Genomic DNA, 15599 nt, shown 5'->3' on the forward strand with positions numbered 1-15599 from the left:
AAATGTATTCCCTGTACAGGGTTGAAACTACTGTACAACATGATCAAAGAACAAATAGCTCACTAGGCATAATGTTCCATAATGCATGCGTCTGATTGGACTCACAGTGATCACAAAGGGAACAGCACTGATCATCTCCAGGATGAAGGGAACACGCAACACTTGCTCCCAAACGTTGCCCTGGAAACACAACAACACACGGAGGTCAGAGAAACTCCATTGTCATGGCAACTTTATCTGGATGACCAGATAAAGTATTCCTTTGACTGGATTTGTGAATGAGATGGCCACGTTTACCCTGTTGAACACGGACACGGACAAGGGTGACCCTCCTTTGCTACCTGTTCACTTCCACTTAAAAAGGAGGCATTACTCAGGTTTCAGTCTGTAAGCTTCTTGCAAATTAAGATGTCAAATATCATGTCGCTTTTTTATGTGTTCAGCCACAGCTTCCTTATAGCTAACCGGAGACCTGGTTTGTGTGGGTGGACAGCCAGAGCCAGGCCTTGTGTATGTCCACAGAGTTATCGATGAGGTTTAAGCATTAAAACCTCCACCTCCACCTCTTCCTTTATCCCAGTCACTCTCATGCATCATTCAATAGGGAGAGCCTGTTGAGGCTCCTCAAAATACAGGGTCGGCCTGAGCCTTTTGGGGTCCCCCCACACACACACACACACACACACCTCGTGGGCAAAACATTTTGTGGCCCCCTCTTGACAGCCCCCCTTGAATTTAAGTTTTAAAGTTAATTTCCTACAATTAAACACATTTTGATAGGGGGAGTAGACAAAATGGTGCAGTTTTAAAGCAAGCTTTCTGCAATTCTACATATTTTGCCATGGAGTAGAGAGAAGTTTAACCAAGTTCAACACATTTCATGCAATTCTACACATGTTAATGATATCTGAGTGAAAGTGATCAACAAACTCAATGGGGGCCTCTTGGAGGTCAGGGCCACTGGGCACATGCCCTGCGTGCTTGGTCGGTATTCAGCCATGATTATGCCTACTACAAGTTTAGATAGCTGGCTAGACTAACTTACCAATCTAACAATCGTTAGCTGACCGGGTAAATTGAGTGACAGTCAGTGACTGACATAACAATAGAAAAACTGCTGATGCACAACCACATTTCGAAAGTGAACCTTGGTTATTGTACTATTCTAACTCTCAACAGTAATTTGAGACCTCGACTGAGTCCCACCCCCCCAAAACAAATGTGGGTACCCTAAGCCCTAAGCAACCGCTTACGTCACTTATGCCTGGAGATGGCCCTGCTCAGATATAAGCTTAATCTAGACTGTATATCAAAAGATCAAATGATGAGATGTAAAGTACATTCCCCCAGGACATGTCACATGTATCTACATAGACATACACAGACTGAGGCTTGTTGTTTTGTGGGGCACCAAAATAGCCATCCATCTCCAGCAGTGTCTGTGAAGGGACTCCGTTTCTGTAATCTCAACACTAAAACACTGTAGAACTCCCAGTAAAATACAGTACATGTGTTTTACAGCATTAATGCTGTAGATAGCACTGCATTATGGTAAAATGCTGAAAAATAATCAATCAATCAATCAATCAAGTTTATTTACAAAGCCCTTTTATATCAACAGAAACCCAGTCTAAAACCCCAAACAGCAAGAAATGCATATGTAGAAGCACGGTGACTAGGGAAGAAACCTAGAGAGGAACCAGGCTATGAGGGGTGGCCAGTCCTCTTCTGGCTGTGCCGGGTGGAGATTATAACAGTACATGGTCAAGATGTTCAAATGTTCATAGATGACCAGCAGGGTCAAATAATAATAGTCACAGTAGTTGTAGAGGGTGCAACAGATTAGCACCTCAGGTGTGAATGTCAGTTGGCTTTTCATAGCCGATCATTCAGAGTTAGAGACAGCAGGTGCGGTAGAGAGAGAGAGTCAAGGTAGAACGTCCGGTGAACAGGTCAAAAATACTGTTATTGACTGTAATTGGAAGCTTCCTGTAAAAATGACTCTAACATATTGTATTTTTTTACACTAATAGCTTATGCCTACTGTAGATTCAAATGATCAGTTTCAGGCGCCAACCTGTCGGGTGAGACACATGACTATTTAAGTAAATATCTTCTTGAAGCGGCTGTGAAGTGGAAGAATATTTTCAGCAGCTTCTGGGTAGGTACCTTGACTTGTTTATAAGTATTTTTGTTGCTAGCCAACGTTGAATTACGGAAATTGTTCTTAGCTAACCTAGCTAGCTAGCTGGCTATCTATCTATCTATCTATCTATCTATCTATCTATCTATCTATCTATCTATCTATCTATCTATCTATCTATCTATCTATCTATCTATCTATCTATCTAAAGTTGACACAACCCAGATAATAACTGTTGTGATTATAGTGTTTTAGGTACACCACAGCCTCTGAGTGCCATAGAGAATAAACTGAGCACAGATTAGTGACTGTTATGTGTTCACCGCTACTACAGACATAATGGTTTGTTTCTAGCAGTTCAAAAGATATTACCCATATTATTACCTTCGCAGCGTTTATTTTTCCTGATTGACAGGCTGAATTTGACACATAAACCAGGTCGTGGGCCGTTACACCAGTCGCGAGCCACCAAAGCGGATTTGAATGAGCACTGCACCTGTATTGTATCGAGGTGTTTGCGAACTAAGGTGCTTGCCACTGAGCAGCTGTAACACAGTGTTGCCGGCGGTAGCTAGTAAAGTGGCAAATTTTTTCCATCCCAGGATTATATTTCAAGTGGGATAGCAGCCTACACAATAAATAACTCATATTGGTAGCCATCTAGATGTCACCTTGATACAGGCTACTCAATGGGGAGCATGAACGGCAACAACACAGGGACACAGTGTTCTCAGATGTCACAACCCTGTGTGATTGGGTTCACTGGGCTCTCAGTTTGAATGACCTCTAGTTAGGTAAGTACACACACACACACACACACACACACACACACACACACACACACACACACACACACACACACACACACACACACACACACACACACACACACACACACACACACACACACACACACACACACACACACACACACACACACACACACACACACACACACACACAACACCAGCTTGATATGTCCTATGTCACCTATCTTTTAACCCTCAGGGTAACATCCCTGGTGCTCTCTGTCTCTCTGTCTCTCATTCTATTATGTATTGTTCTATGCTTGTCTTAAGGGTGAGAAGAGCTGACAAATCAGAACTGAGGAGGATTGTTACGGAGCCCCATGATGAACACCTGATTCTGTGCTGACTTCTCTCTCCTGGATGCTCTACTGTACATACTGTCCCGCTGTGTTTCACCGCCTCTGAACACCCTTACCACGAATAGAGTTGCCCCTGATCATAGGTCTGGGATTGTACCCAATCCCAATTTGAACTTCCTCTCTCTCGTAGTCTCTGTCTCCCCACACGCCCCACACACAGGCAAACAATATTGTTTTTGAATTAGTGTTGTAGTGTTGCTCTTATTTGGTTACATATGTGTTAATTGTTGTTACTTCTATAGTCAATTATTTTGTGTAATTTGTTGTTAATATTGTTACCAATATATTTATTTTATGTACAAATTAATAGTTTTTCTTACATTTAGATTTCAGTGAGAATTTCACTGTAAATTTACAGCATTGACCTGGCACCAGAGTTACCAGCGCAATACTGCAATTTGGGGATGCTGTAATCTGTTTTACAGTAAGGGAAATAGTACTATGAAATATATTACAGCAAAATTACAGTATTAAGTTGGCAACTCTGGTTCCAGTATAATTCTGTACATTTACAGGGAACAGATTTACAGTGTACTGACCTTGTAGCTGAGGTACACAAGCAACATGGTCTCGAAAAAGCTGATGAAAGCTACAAGCACCTGGAGAGAGATGAAAGGAGAGAGAGAGAGAAAGAAAGAGAGAGAAAGAAAGAGAGAGAGAAAGATTGGAGTAGTAACAGCAATAGAGAGTGAGAGAGACAGAGAGTGAGAGAGACAGAGAGTGGGTGGAATCCTCATTTTGATGATTGAACTCCATCAATAAGAAGTTAAAGTGGAGCAATAAACCAGAGAGAGAGAGAGTGTGTGTGTGTGTGTGTGTGTGTGTGTGTGTGTGTGTGTGTGTGTGTGTGTGTGTGTGTGTGTGTGTGTGTGTGTGTGTGTGTGTGTGTGTGTGTGTGTGTGTGTGTGTGTGTGTGTGTGTGTGTGTGTGTGTGTGTGTGTGCTGCGTGTGTGTGTGCGTCCGTGTGTGCGTGTGTGTAGACAGCCTTGTTAATATGACAGTTCAACATTGTGTCTGACCTGTAGAGCCCACAGAGGCAGAGGCCTATTCACCCAGATGATAAGAGACCTGCAGACACAGAACAAAGAGAGCACATTATACATGACACAGAGGGAGGAGAGGAAAGGAGGGAGAGGAAAAAGGAAAGGAGGGAGAAGAAAATAAAAAGGAGATGTAACAGGGGTAAATATTAAAAGGACTCCCTTTCAAATATGATCAATCCAACGACATAACGCCTCTTGTAATTATGTTGTTCACAAGCGAGTGGTTCTGAACTACAGCTGCCATTAGACTCTGTGAAAAAGCATCACAATCAATGTTCGCAGATAACATGAATGCAGATTTGCAGCTCTGTTGTGAGAAAGAGGCTCTATCCAGAGGCCTCTCGGGGCTTATCATTGCTGCCTTCTGAGTCTGCTGCCTGGAGTGTGTGTTTGTGTCCTCTTAGTGTGCTACCTGGAGTGTGTGTTTGTGTCCTCTTAGTGTGCTGCCTGGAGTGTGTGTTTGTGTCCTCTTAGTGTGCTGCCTGGAGTGTGTGTTTGTGTCCTCTTAGTGTGCTGCCTGGAGTGTGTGTTTGTGTCCTCTTAGTGTGCTGCCTGGAGTGTGTGTTTGTGTCCTCTTAGTGTGCTGCCTGTGTGTTTGTGTCCTCTTAGTGTGCTGCCTGTGTGTTTGTGTCCTCTTAGTGTGCTGCCTGTGTGTTTGTGTCCTCTTAGTGTGCTGCCTGGAGTGTGTGTTTGTGTCCTCTTAGTGTGCTGCCTGTGTGGTTGTGTCCTCTTAGTGTGCTGCCTGGAGTGTGTGTTTGTGTCCTCTTAGTGTGCTGCCTGGAGTGTGTGTTTGTGTCCTCTTAGTGTGCTGCCTGGAGTGTGTGTTTGTGTCCTCTTAGTGTGCTACCTGGAGTGTGTGTTTGTGTCCTCTTAGTGTGCTACCTGGAGTGTGTGTTTGTGTCCTCTTAGTGTGCTACCTGGAGTGTGTGTTTGTGTCCTCTTAGTGTGCTACCTGGAGTGTGTGTTTGTGTCCTCTTAGTGTGCTGCCTGGAGTGTGTGTTTGTGTCCTCTTAGTGTGCTACCTGGAGTGTGTGTTTGTGTCCTCTTAGTGTGCTGCCTGGAGTGTGTGTTTGTGTCCTCTTAGTGTGCTGCCTGTGTGTTTGTGTCCTCTTAGTGTGCTACCTGGAGTGTGTGTTTGTGTCCTCTTAGTGTGCTACCTGGAGTGTGTGTTTGTGTCCTCTTAGTGTGCTGCCTGTGTGTTTGTGTCCTCTTAGTGTGCTACCTGGAGTGTGTGTTTGTGTCCTCTTAGTGTGCTGCCTGGAGTGTGTGTTTGTGTCCTCTTAGTGTGCTGCCTGGAGTGTGTGTTTGTGTCCTCTTAGTGTGCTGCCTGTGTGTTTGTGTCCTCTTAGTGTGCTACCTGGAGTGTGTGTTTGTGTCCTCTTAGTGTGCTACCTGGAGTGTGTGTTTGTGTCCTCTTAGTGTGCTACCTGGAGTGTGTGTTTGTGTCCTCTTAGTGTGCTGCCTGGAGTGTGTGTTTGTGTCCTCTTAGTGTGCTGCCTGTGTGTTTGTGTCCTCTTAGTGTGCTGCCTGTGTGTTTGTGTCCTCTTAGTGTGCTGCCTGGAGTGTGTGTTTGTGTCCTCTTAGTGTGCTGCCTGGAGTGTGTGTTTGTGTCCTCTTAGTGTGCTACCTGGAGTGTGTGTTTGTGTCCTCTTAGTGTGCTACCTGGAGTGTGTGTTTGTGTCCTCTTAGTGTGCTGCCTGGAGTGTGTGTTTGTGTACTCTTAGTGTGCTGCCTGGAGTGTGTGTTTGTGTCCTCTTAGTGTGCTCCCTGGAGTGTGTGTTTGTGTCCTCTTAGTGTGCTGCCTGGAGTGTGTGTTTGTGTCCTCTTAGTGTGCTGCCTGTGTGTTTGTGTCCTCTTAGTGTGCTACCTGGAGTGTGTGTTTGTGTCCTCTTAGTGTGCTGCCTGGAGTGTGTGTTTGTGTCCTCTTAGTGTGCTGCCTGGAGTGTGTTTTGTGTCCTCTTAGTGTGCTGCCTGGAGTGTGTGTTTGTGTCCTCTTAGTGTGCTGCCTGGAGTGTGTTTGTGTCCTCTTAGTGTGCTACCTGGAGTGTGTGTTTGTGTCCTCTTAGTGTGCTGCCTGGAGTGTGCTGTTTGTGTCCTCTTAGTGTGTGCTGCCTGTGTGTTTGTGTCCTCTTAGTGTGCTACCTGGAGTGTGTGTTTGTGTCCTCTTAGTGTGCTTGTGTCCTGGTGTGTGTGTTTTTTGTGTCCTCTTAGTGTGCTGCCTGGAGTGTGTGTTTGTGTCCTCTTAGTGTGCTGCCTGGAGTGTGTGTTTGTGTCCTCTTAGTGTGCTACCTGGAGTGTGTGTTTGTGTCCTCTTAGTGTGCTGCCTGGAGTGTGTGTTTGTGTCCTCTTAGTGTGCTGCCTGGTGTTTGTGTCCTCTTAGTGCTGCCTGTTTGTTTGTGTCCTCTTAGTGTGCTGCCTGGAGTGTGTGTTTGTGTCCTCTTAGTGTGCTGCCTGTGTGTTTGTGTCCTCTTAGTGTGCTGCCTGGAGTGTGTGTTTGTGTCCTCTTGGAGTGTGTGTTTGTGTCCTCTTAGTGTGCTACCTGGAGTGTGTGTTTGTGTCCTCTTAGTGTGCTACCTGGAGTGTGTGTTTGTGTCCTCTTAGTGTGCTACCTGGAGTGTGTGTTTGTGTCCTCTTAGTGTGCTGCCTGTGTGTTTGTGTCCTCTTAGTGTGCTGCCTGGAGTGTGTTTTGTGTCCTCTTAGTGTGCTACCTGGAGTGTGTGTTTGTGTCCTCTTAGTGTGCTGCCTGTGTGTTTGTGTCCTCTTAGTGTGCTACCTGGAGTGTGTGTTTGTGTCCTCTTAGTGTGCTGCCTGGAGTGTGTGTTTGTGTCCTCTTAGTGTGCTGCCTGGAGTGTGTGTTTGTGTCCTCTTAGTGTGCTGCCTGTGTGTTTGTGTCCTCTTAGTGTGCTACCTGGAGTGTGTGTTTGTGTCCTCTTAGTGTGCTACCTGGAGTGTGTGTTTGTGTCCTCTTAGTGTGCTACCTGGAGTGTGTGTTTGTGTCCTCTTAGTGTGCTACCTGGAGTGTGTGTTTGTGTCCTCTTAGTGTGCTGCCTGGAGTGTGTTTTGTGTCCTCTTAGTGTGCTGCCTGTGTGTTTGTGTCCTCTTAGTGTGCTGCCTGTGTGTTTGTGTCCTCTTAGTGTGCTGCCTTGTGTGTGTCCTCTTAGTGTGCTGCCTGGAGTGTGTGTTTGTGTCCTCTTAGTGTGCTGGAGTGGTGTTTGTGTCCTCTTAGTGTGTGTTTGTGTCCTCTTAGTGTGCTACCTGGAGTGTGTGTTTGTGTCCTCTTAGTGTGCTGCCTGGAGTGTGTGTTTGTGTACTCTTAGTGTGCTGCCTGGAGTGTGTGTTTGTGTCCTCTTAGTGTGCTCCCTGGAGTGTGTGTTTGTGTCCTCTTAGTGTGCTGCCTGGAGTGTGTGTTTGTGTCCTCTTAGTGTGCTGCCTGTGTGTTTGTGTCCTCTTAGTGTGCTACCTGGAGTGTGTGTTTGTGTCCTCTTAGTGTGCTGCCTGGAGTGTGTGTTTGTGTCCTCTTAGTGTGCTGCCTGTGTGTTTGTGTCCTCTTAGTGTGCTACCTGGAGTGTGTGTTTGTGTCCTCTTAGTGTGCTGCCTGTGTGTTTGTGTCCTCTTAGTGTGCTACCTGGAGTGTGTGTTTGTGTCCTCTTAGTGTGCTGCCTGGAGTGTGTGTTTGTGTCCTCTTAGTGTGCTGCCTGTGTGTTTGTGTCCTCTTAGTGTGCTACCTGGAGTGTGTGTTTGTGTCCTCTTAGTGTGCTACATGGAGTGTGTGTTTGTGTCCTCTTAGTGTGCTGCCTGTGTGTTTGTGTCCTCTTAGTGTGCTACCTGGAGTGTGTGTTTGTGTCCTCTTAGTGTGCTGCCTGGAGTGTGTGTTTGTGTCCTCTTAGTGTGCTACCTGGAGTGTGTGTTTGTGTCCTCTTAGTGTGCTACCTGGAGTGTGTGTTTGTGTCCTCTTAGTGTGCTGCCTGTGTGTTTGTGTCCTCTTAGTGTGCTGCCTGGAGTGTGTGTTTGTGTCCTCTTAGTGTGCTACCTGGAGTGTGTGTTTGTGTCCTCTTCGTGTGCTGCCTGTGTGTTTGTGTCCTCTTAGTGTGCTACCTGGAGTGTGTGTTTGTGTCCTCTTAGTGTGCTGCCTGTGTGTTTGTGTCCTCTTAGTGTGCTGCCTGGAGTGTGTGTTTGTGTCCTCTTAGTGTGCTACCTGGAGTGTGTGTTTGTGTCCTCTTAGTGTGCTACCTGGAGTGTGTGTTTGTGTCCTCTTAGTGTGCTACCTGGAGTGTGTGTTTGTGTCCTCTTAGTGTGCTACCTGGAGTGTGTGTTTGTGTCCTCTTAGTGTGCTGCCTGTGTGTTTGTGTCCTCTTAGTGTGCTGCCTGGAGTGTGTGTTTGTGTCCTCTTAGTGTGCTGCCTGGAGTGTGTGTTTGTGTCCTCTTAGTGTGCTGCCTGGAGTGTGTGTTTGTGTCCTCTTAGTGTGCTGCCTGGAGTGTGTGTTTGTGTCCTCTTAGTGTGCTACCTGGAGTGTGTGTTTGTGTCCTCTTAGTGTGCTACCTGGAGTGTGTGTTTGTGTCCTCTTAGTGTGCTGCCTGGAGTGTGTGTTTGTGTCCTCTTAGTGTGCTGCCTGGAGTGTGTGTTTGTGTCCTCTTAGTGTGCTACCTGGAGTGTGTGTTTGTGTCCTCTTAGTGTGCTACCTGGAGTGTGTGTTTGTGTCCTCTTAGTGTGCTGCCTGGAGTGTGTGTTTGTGTCCTCTTAGTGTGCTGCCTGGAGTGTGTGTTTGTGTCCTCTTAGTGTGCTACCTGGAGTGTGTGTTTGTGTCCTCTTAGTGTGCTACCTGGAGTGTGTGTTTGTGTCCTCTTAGTGTGCTACCTGGAGTGTGTGTTTGTGTCCTCTTAGTGTGCTGCCTGTGTGTTTGTGTCCTCTTAGTGTGCTGCCTGGAGTGTGTTTGTGTCCTCTTAGTGTGCTGCCTGGAGTGTGTGTTTGTGTCCTCTTAGTGTGCTGCCTGGAGTGTGTGTTTGTGTCCTCTTAAGTGCTGCCTGGAGTGTGTGTTTGTGTCCTCTTAGTGTGCTGCCTGGAGTGTGCGTTTGTGTCCTCTTAGTGTGCTGCCTGGATGTGTTTGTGTCCTTAGTGTGCTGCCTGGAGTGTGTGTTTGTGTCCTCTTAGTGTGCTGCCTGGATGTGCGTTTGTGTCCTCTTAGTGTGCTGCCTGGGTGTGTGTTTGTGTCCTCTTAGTGTGCTGCCTGGAGTGTGTGTTTGTGTCCTCTTAGTGTGCTGCCTGGAGTGTGTGTTTGTGTCCTCTTAGTGTGCTGCCTGGAGTGTGTGTTTGTGTCCTCTTAGTGTGCTACCTGGAGTGTGTGTCAGCCAAAGAGCAACGGCCAGTCAAAGTCTTTATTAAGCACACTCTGTCATACTCCTTATTCATTTATAGCCAGAGTTTACACAGTGTCACCAGCCACCAATTAAATAAATATGTCCCTGAGCAGGACTGGAGGCAGAGCCCAAGGACCCAGTCACATCTGGGACATACTCAGCCAGTTGGACGGTCGGTTTGCTGGTCGGTCGGTCGCTCGCTCACTCACTCACTCACTCACTCACTCACTCACTCACTCACTCACTCACTCACTCACTCGTGCCTTTGAATCTCAGTCCACACCACTGGACATTTCACTCCTAGTAAGGACATTTTGGATGAGTGCAAACTAAGTTCACTTTTAAGTGCAAATCATCAGTCCCAAGACTCCTAATTCAAATAGTTTCTGTTTACTTAGCCTTCAGGCTCTGGTCTAGTGCACACACTCACAGCAGCCCCAAGACATTTCCTGTATCAGTCTTTGACTGGTTTACAGACAGCAGCTGCTAATTAGGTTATATGGACACTACATACAGTACATATTATGTTGGCATGAAATCCATACAGGTAACATTGTGACAAATGTTGTGCTACTGCAATAATGTAATGTTTGCAGGTTGGCATTTATTGTCATGATTCTTGCCCTGGAGGCAGAATGGTCACGAGCTGGCACAGCCACAAAGTCATCAAAACCTAACCTTAAACTTAACCACACTGCTAACCCTAATGCTTAACCATAACTTTATATTAAGACCAAAAAGCACATTTTTGTTGTCATACATTTTTAGGATATAGCCAATTTTATCTATGCAGTTGACCCATCTAGCGGAAATCGCTCAGTTCTGACTCCAGGGCAAGAGTCATGACAATAAACGTCAACCTGCATAATGTACCATGTCTACATCTCCAACCTCTCTATTACTCACAGTATCATTAACTGTCTGTTGTACACAGTCTCATTACAGTGCTCTGTGGTGGACACAAGATGAACATCTCTCTCTCTGTATTAGACTCCCAGACCAGTCTTGGCTCCTCATTAAAGATGAATGGGACATAAACATGTAAACTTACCAGTCAAACTGGGTCCTGCTGGGGTGGACCGATGCATTCTGTTTGGAACAGTCCAGACTACAGGGGAAACATGCATAACAAGAGGACTGAAACGTGTCATGTTTGGAACAGTCCAGACTACAGGGGAAACATGCATAACAAGAGGACTGAAACGTGTCATGTTTGGAACAGTCCAGACTACAAGGGGAAACATGCATAACAAGAGGACTGAAACGTGTCATGTTTGGAACAGTCCAGACTACAGGGGGAAACATGCATAACAAGAGGACTGAAACGTGTCATGTTTGGAACAGTCCAGACTACAGGGGAAACATGCATAACAAGAGGACTGAAATGTGTCATGTTTGGAACAGTCCAGACAACAGGGGAAACATGCATAACAAGAGGACTGAAACGTGTCATGTTTGGAACAGTCCAGACTACAGGGGAAACATGCATAACAAGAGGACTGAAACGTGTCATGTTTGGAACAGTCCAGACTACAGGGGAAACATGCATAACAAGAGGACTGAAACGTGTCATGTTTGGAACAGTCCAGACAACAGGGGAAACATGCATAACAAGAGGACTGAAACGTGTCATGTTTGGAACAGTCCAGACTACAGGGGAAACATGCATAACAAGAGGACTGAAACGTGTCATGTTTGGAACAGTCCAGACTACAGGGGGAAACATGCATAACAAGAGGACTGAAACGTGTCATGTTTGGAACAGTCCAGACTACAGGGGAAACATGCATAACAAGAGGACTGAAACGTGTCATGTTTGGAACAGTCCAGACTACAGGGGAAACATGCATAACAAGAGGACTGAAACGTGTCATGTTTGGAACAGTCCAGACAACAGGGGAAACATGCATAACAAGAGGACTGAAACGTGTCATGTTTGGAACAGTCCAGACTACAGGGGAAACATGCATAACAAGAGGACTGAAACGTGTCATGTTTGGAACAGTCCAGACTACAGGGGAAACATGCATAACAAGAGGACTGAAACGTGTCATGTTTGGAACAGTCCAGACTACAGGGGAAACATGCATAACAAGAGGACTGAAACGTGTCATGTTTGGAACAGTCCAGACAACAGGGGAAACATGCATAACAAGAGGACTGAAACGTGTCATGTTTGGAACAGTCCAGACTACAGGGGAAACATGCATAACAAGAGGACTGAAACGTGTCATGTTTGGAACAGTCCAGACTACGGGGGAAACATGCATAACAAGAGGACTGAAACGTGTCATGTTTGGAACAGTCCAGACTACGGGGAAACATGCATAACAAGAGGACTGAAACGTGTCATGTTTGGAACAGTCCAGACTACAGGGGGAAACATGCATAACAAGAGGACTGAAACGTGTCATGTTTGGAACAGTCCAGACTACAGGGGAAACATGCATAACAAGAGGACTGAAACGTGTCATGTTTGGAACAGTCCAGACTACAGGGGAAACATGCATAACAAGAGGACTGAAACATGTCATGTTTGGAACAGTCCAGACTACAGGGGAAACATGCATAACAAGAGGACTGAAACGTGTCATGTTTGGAACAGTCCAGACTACAGGGGAAACATGCATAACAAGAGGACTGAAACGTGTCATGTTTGGAACAGTCCAGACTACAGGGGAAACATGCATAACAAGAGGACTGAAACGTGTCATGTTTGGAACAGTCCAGACTACAGGGGGAAACATGCATAACAAGAGGACTGAAACGTGTCATGTTTGGAACAGTCCAGACTACAGGGGAAACATGCATAACAAGAGGACTGAAACGTGTCATGTTTGGAACAGTCCAGACTACAGGGGAAACATGCATAACAAGAGGACTGAAACGTGTCATGTTTGGAACAGTCCAGACTACAGGGGAAACATGCATAACAAGAGGACTGAAACGTGTCATGTTTGGAACAGTCCAGACTACAGGGGAAACATGCATAACAAGAGGACTGAAACGTGTCATGTTTGGAACAGTCCAGACTACAGGGGAAACATGCATAACAAGAGGACTGAAACGTGTCATGTTTGGAACAGTCCAGACTACAGGGGAAACATGCATAACAAGAGGACTGAAACGTGTCATGTTTGGAACAGTCCAGACTACAGGGGAAACATGCATAACAAGAGGACTGAAACGTGTCATGTTTGGAACAGTCCAGACTACAGGGGAAACATGCATAACAAGAGGACTGAAACGTGTCATGTTTGGAACAGTCCAGACTACAGGGGAAACATGCATAACAAGAGGACTGAAACGTGTCATGTTTGGAACAGTCCAGACTACAGGGGAAACATGCATAACAAGAGGACTGAAACGTGTCATGTTTGGAACAGTCCAGACTACAGGGGAAACATGCATAACAAGAGGACTGAAACGTGTCATGTTTGGAACAGTCCAGACTACAGGGGAAACATGCATAACAAGAGGACTGAAACGTGTCATGTTTGGAACAGTCCAGACTACAGGGGAAACATGCATAACAAGAGGACTGAAACGTGTCATGTTTGGAACAGTCCAGACTACAGGGGGAAACATGCATAACAAGAGGACTGAAACGTGTCATGTTTGGAACAGTCCAGACTACAGGGGAAACATGCATAACAAGAGGACTGAAACGTGTCATGTTTGGAACAGTCCAGACTACAGGGGAAACATGCATAACAAGAGGACTGAAACGTGTCATGTTTGGAACAGTCCAGACTACAGGGGAAACATGCATAACAAGAGGACTGAAACGTGTCATGTTTGGAACAGTCCAGACTACAGGGGAAACATGCATAACAAGAGGACTGAAACGTGTCATGTTTGGAACAGTCCAGACTACAGGGGAAACATGCATAACAAGAGGACTGAAACGTGTCATGTTTGGAACAGTCCAGACTACAGGGGGAAACATGCATAACAAGAGGACTGAAACGTGTCATGTTTGGAACAGTCCAGACTACAGGGGAAACATGCATAACAAGAGGACTGAAACGTGTCATGTTTGGAACAGTCCAGACTACAGGGGGAAACATGCATAACAAGAGGACTGAAACGTGTCATGTTTGGAACAGTCCAGACTACAGGGGAAACATGCATAACAAGAGGACTGAAACGTGTCATGTTTGGAACAGTCCAGACTACAGGGGAAACATGCATAACAAGAGGACTGAAACGTGTCATGTTTGGAACAGTCCAGACTACAGGGGGAAACATGCATAACAAGAGGACTGAAACGTGTCATGTTTGGAACAGTCCAGACTACAGGGGGAAACATGCATAACAAGAGGACTGAAACGTGTCATGTTTGGAACAGTCCAGACTACAGGGGAAACATGCATAACAAGAGGACTGAAACGTGTCATGTTTGGAACAGTCCAGACTACAGGGGAAACATGCATAACAAGAGGACTGAAACGTGTCATGTTTGGAACAGTCCAGACTACAGGGGGAAACATGCATAACAAGAGGACTGAAACGTGTCATGTTTGGAACAGTCCAGACTACAGGGGAAACATGCATAACAAGAGGACTGAAACGTGTCATGTTTGGAACAGTCCAGACTACAGGGGAAACATGCATAACAAGAGGACTGAAACGTGTCATGTTTGGAACAGTCCAGACTACAGGGGGAACATGCATAACAAGAGGACTGAAACGTGTCATGTTTGGAACAGTCCAGACTACAGGGGAAACATGCATAACAAGAGGACTGAAACGTGTCATGTTTGGAACAGTCCAGACTACAGGGGAAACATGCATAACAAGAGGACTGAAACGTGTCATGTTTGGAACAGTCCAGACTACAGGGGAAACATGCATAACAAGAGGACTGAAACGTGTCATGTTTGGAACAGTCCAGACTACAGGGGAAACATGCATAACAAGAGGACTGAAACGTGTCATGTTTGGAACAGTCCAGACTACAGGGGAAACATGCATAACAAGAGGACTGAAACGTGTCATGTTTGGAACAGTCCAGACTACAGGGGAAACATGCATAACAAGAGGACTGAAACGTGTCATGTTTGGAACAGTCCAGACTACAGGGGAAACATGCATAACAAGAGGACTGAAACGTGTCATGTTTGGAACAGTCCAGACTACAGGGGGAAACATGCATAACAAGAGGACTGAAACGTGTCATGTTTGGAACAGTCCAGACTACAGGGGAAACATGCATAACAAGAGGACTGAAACGTGTCATGTTTGGAACAGTCCAGACTACAGGGGAAACATGCATAACAAGAGGACTGAAACGTGTCATGTTTGGAACAGTCCAGACTACAGGGGAAACATGCATAACAAGAGGACTGAAACGTGTCATGTTTGGAACAGTCCAGACTACAGGGGAAACATGCATAACAAGAGGACTGAAACGTGTCATGTTTGGAACAGTCCAGACTACAGGGGAAACATGCATAACAAGAGGACTGAAACGTGTCATGTTTGGAACAGTCCAGACTACAGGGGGAAACATGCATAACAAGAGGACTGAAACGTGTCATGTTTGGAACAGTCCAGACTACAGGGGAAACATGCATAACAAGAGGACTGAAACGTGTCATGTTTGGAACAGTCCAGACTACAGGGGGAAACATGCATAACAAGAGGACTGAAACGTGTCATGTTTGGAACAGTCCAGACTACAGGGGAAACATGCATAACAAGAGGACTGAAACGTGTCATGTTTGGAACAGTCCAGACTACAGGGGAAACATGCATAACAAGAGGACTGAAACGTGTCATGTTTGGAACAGTCCAGACTACAGGGGGAAACATGCATAACAAGAGGACTGAAACGTGTCATGTTTGGAACAGTCCAGACTACAGGGGAAACATGCATAACAAGAGG

The 15599-nt window shown here is 45.8% G+C and overlaps 1 pseudogene across 1 annotated transcript in view; it reads right to left on the minus strand.

The window, feature by feature from the left end:
* Positions 1 to 15599, minus strand: part of LOC118374468 (potassium channel subfamily T member 2-like) — a 104871-nt pseudogene that overhangs the window by 36459 nt on the left and 52813 nt on the right. The window contains exons 4-7 of the transcript XR_008088832.1: positions 10761 to 10817; positions 4331 to 4379; positions 3851 to 3910; positions 106 to 180 (exon numbers count right to left, since the gene is read on the minus strand). The product of XR_008088832.1 is annotated as a potassium channel subfamily T member 2-like (transcript). The remainder of the gene's footprint in view (positions 1 to 105; positions 181 to 3850; positions 3911 to 4330; positions 4380 to 10760; positions 10818 to 15599) is intronic.

The sequence above is a fragment of the Oncorhynchus keta genome, chromosome 32 (genome assembly GCF_023373465.1).
Source record: "Oncorhynchus keta strain PuntledgeMale-10-30-2019 chromosome 32, Oket_V2, whole genome shotgun sequence".
In the NCBI taxonomy this organism is placed as follows: domain Eukaryota; kingdom Metazoa; phylum Chordata; class Actinopteri; order Salmoniformes; family Salmonidae; genus Oncorhynchus; species Oncorhynchus keta.